Source organism: Nicotiana attenuata, chromosome 6 (assembly GCF_001879085.1).
Source record: "Nicotiana attenuata strain UT chromosome 6, NIATTr2, whole genome shotgun sequence".
Taxonomy (NCBI): domain Eukaryota; kingdom Viridiplantae; phylum Streptophyta; class Magnoliopsida; order Solanales; family Solanaceae; genus Nicotiana; species Nicotiana attenuata.
In genome coordinates this window covers 15,303,553-15,307,393 of record NC_031994.1, presented here as the reverse complement: position 1 = coordinate 15,307,393, position 3,841 = coordinate 15,303,553, and the positions used below count along the sequence as shown (strand labels likewise).

At 31.2% G+C, this 3,841-nt stretch overlaps 1 long non-coding RNA gene across 4 annotated transcripts; it reads left to right on the top strand.

Moving 5' to 3' along the window:
* On the top strand, positions 348–3,583 carry LOC109226632. 4 transcript variants are annotated; one of them, XR_002068095.1, is made up of 6 exons: positions 348–453; positions 1,044–1,116; positions 2,141–2,222; positions 2,306–2,427; positions 2,984–3,038; positions 3,261–3,583. It is a non-coding gene; the product is annotated as an uncharacterized LOC109226632 (long non-coding RNA). The 4 variants fall into 4 exon arrangements; XR_002068093.1 differs by having other exon boundaries at positions 2,976–3,038; XR_002068092.1 differs by having other exon boundaries at positions 2,525–3,038.

The window sequence follows — 3,841 nt, the reverse complement described above, 5'->3', positions numbered from 1 at the left end:
TTTGAATTTCAACAAATAATGTTAGTAATTATATAAATGTGTTATATTTTATTTAATCAAGGATATTTAGCAATTTGAATATTAAATGGATTATTTTAATAACTTTATTTGAATTTGTTCAATTATGTTTAAGTATGTTTTATTATTAAATTAGTTCTATTTCCTAAATTTTCTTTTATTTAAATAGTTAAAAGGAAATATAAAAGGGAAAATAGAGAAAAGAAAAATATTAAAAAGACAATATTGGCCACCATCTTCCTAGGATTTCCACTGCACATTAGGGGGTAATTTCGATATTAGACTGAAAATTATAGAACCGGGCAAAATTCCCTCTTTTTTCCCTTTTCTTTCAAATGGTACAATTAGTTCCCTCTCTCACAAATCTTTTAGCAGCGCTCGATGCTCTCTTCATCTTGTCTACGAAGCCAGTGGGGCGCAATCCAAAGAACAAAGGTTCGTACTTTTTCATACTCTTTCTTATTTCTATATGCTCTATATTGTCTTTTCTTACTTTCCGATATAGGGTTCCTAACCAGAATTGTTTTGGATCTTGAGTTATATTTATTTCAATTGTTGTGTACATTCCTTTATTTCGAGGTCCAATTGAAAATCTTACCCTTTAAAGAGTCATTGTTTTTGGTAAAATGAGTGTGCTTTTGAGAAAAAGAGTCTATAGTAAGAGATTGTCTATATGTATTAGGTGGTGTTTGACAGATCTCTTGTCTTTTATGGTTGATGGGGGTTGCCTGTATATAGTTGGATCATGTGCTTAGGATGGTGGGTAATGCACTCTTTCTATTTTGTCTGTCTTGTTATTTTCCCCCTTTTATGGGGTTTGATAATTATATTCTTTGGATGGCTAATTTTATACACTGCAAGAATATTTTAAGTAATTACTTTGCAAATTTTGAGAATATTTTGTTCTTTAATTAGAAAGGACATCAAATGAGTTCTGTTGTATGTGTGCAACTACTGCATCCTTGTATATCAGGGACGGTTGGAAATATGAGTACAATTACATGAACTTTAGGTGATTTTTGTAGATATTTACCCACTGAATCAAAGGACATTCTAGCGCAATGAATCGATCATCCAGGATTTGAGCTAATTGCCACGGTAAAGCACCCCTTGTGGTTTGTTTACTTCTACAGATGTATTTGGAGTTTGTTTATCAAAAGTTGTTTTAATCGTACTTTTGAGCAACTTTAGCTATAAATTGATTGCTGGACCAATATTAACAAAGATTACTGGACTGATAATTGTAACAATTTCTTATAAGTTACAACACATATCTCTTGTCACTCTTATCCTATAATAGACCAACTTCTTCCTATCCTTGTGCACAACTATATTTTATTTCAAAAAACAAGCTTGGCGAGTAATCATCGTCTTATATTAAGTAAAGTAGTACATTAAACTTTGGCTAGTAGTTCCGCCTTTGTCTTTTTGTAGCCTTATCTAACATATCTAAACATGTCTTGTCATTATAAAAGCTATTCGATGACTAGTCAGAGTAAGTGCTACAGATCATATTAAGTACTTCCTTTGTTCCAGTTTATGTGAACCTATTTCCTTTTTGATCCGTTCCTAAAAGAATGACCCCTTTCTAAATTTGGTAACAATTTAGCTTAAACTTACAATTATACCATTTATGAGAAGTTTTATAATCACACAAATACTCTGGGCCCATTTTTGACTTGTTTAGGACCGCAAATTTCAAAAGTTTTTATTTTTTCTTAAGCTCCGTGCCCAGTCAAACAGGTTTCACATAAATTGAAACGGAGGGAGTAGTAAATTTGTCATATCACACGACCTGTTTGGCTCAAAGAAGCATGGTGATTCTGTATCCATTCATGTAATGGATATATTTATAGGATTTTACCCTGTGAGTTCTAGTTTAGCACTTTTCATTTGCACAAAGTGAAAAATGGAAGTTTTTGTTTTTGTTTTTGCAACTTTTGCTAGTTCTAAAGTTTTTGATGTTGTATGCCCTGCTCTTCAGTTTTTCTTTATATAGTTGAATTTAATAACAAGAAAGCATGTATTTAATTACAAGCAACTAAACTTTTATGATTCTTATTTCATCGGTTAACAATTTTCTTCGTTTGTACCTTACATTCAATTTAATTATAATGTCAAGGTGATGTAAATTCATCAAGGGGTAAATCCTCTTCCAGTGCAAAGGTTTCAGCATTGATGGGCTATTTTTATAGCATTGAGGAGTAAGTTATGCTTCTTACCTCATTTCTTGGTTAGACATTTTTTTCAGAGAAACTTAATATTTATATAACATGCTTCTTATTAGAGGAAACTGCATCAATTGAAGAACATTTGCAGCTCTGAGTATCAGTTGGATTTAAGCAAAGAGGTGCTAGCCTTGAGAACAATAAACATGGTTGGCTCAATGACAACTGCTATATGGCCCAGGTAGGTATAAACTTGAGATACAACTTTGAACTCACAACTTACATAAATTGATGGTTTTAGTTATAAATTGATTGCTTATGTATTTTCTTATTCCTAGGACTATTGTTTACAGAAATATCAGTACAATATATACAGAAATAGTAAGGGTCCTTGGCATTCTTATTGTTAGAGGTGATTCTCTTGCAGTTCTTACTTGATATAGATACTAGTGGAATTTATGCCTTAAAAATTTTGATTAAGTACCTCAAGAAATAAGATGAAGTAAGCTGATAGTATATAAATTCTATTTTTTGCGTCAAGTTTTGGCACTTTCTTGTTGCTTCTTTTGCTTGAAATTAGCTCCAGAAGATTATGCGCAATGGCTTGTTTATTTAACTTATTATTAGTTTATATTTTGTAGTTCATTTCCTCTACTTCAGTTTCTAGTGTTGTTATTAGCTTTCAGCTGGTGCAAGTTTAACTTCTGCGAATCATTGGGCTGGATTACAACTCATAGTTTATTTGTTTAATGCTAGAAAGCTTATAGAGGCTGACGTATACTCTAATAGTTATGTAGGTGAAATTTTCATGAATATATGGCTAGATTTTATGCTGCCAAGTAGAGTTTGGAGGTAAGTTTTATGATGATATACGAGGAAATAACTTTGTACTTTAGCTCTTTCATGTGAGAATATCGAGTAACTTCTGTCAATGCTATTAGACCAAGTGACAGATTTATTTGTAAGACGATTGTAGCTTTCTTTTATTTATGTAACTAGATTTGTCCTTTTAGCCTGTCAAAATGCTAGTTGTTTATAAGTTTTTCATCACATACTTTTGTTTCATTGTTTCAGCATAGTGATATGGAGATCGAGTGTGTTTCACCCATGGATGTAAGAGTATCATTAAGTGACAACATACAAATCACCAAGCAAGTACTTTTCACTTTTATATATTTATTTGTTGAGGAACTACTCTAGTCTCTAGATTGTCTAGTGTTTAAGTTATCATATATGTGTTTGTATAATTTAGTTTGTAATGTTTGTTGCTATAGATATTTGTAAGGGAATTTGAGTTATCATATATGTGTTTGTATAATTTAGTTTGTAATGTTTGTTACTATAGATATTTGTAATGGAATTAGAGTTACTAATTTAGTAAACAATTATTTATTGAATCCTAGAATTAAAATTTTTAAATAGGTATTGTGGCAGTTTATAACTGCCACTTGTTAATTTTTTTTAAAGATTGAGATCAAATTGTGGGGGTTATAAACCCCATAAATTAATTTTTTTTAAACGTTAAGATCATATTATGGGGGTTAAAAATTGCCGCTAATTGCTTTTTAAAACTGCCACAAATTAATATTTATTTTGTGGCGGTCGGCGAGGAGGTTTTAAAAAACTGCCGCAGAAATGCTTGTGGTGAACATATA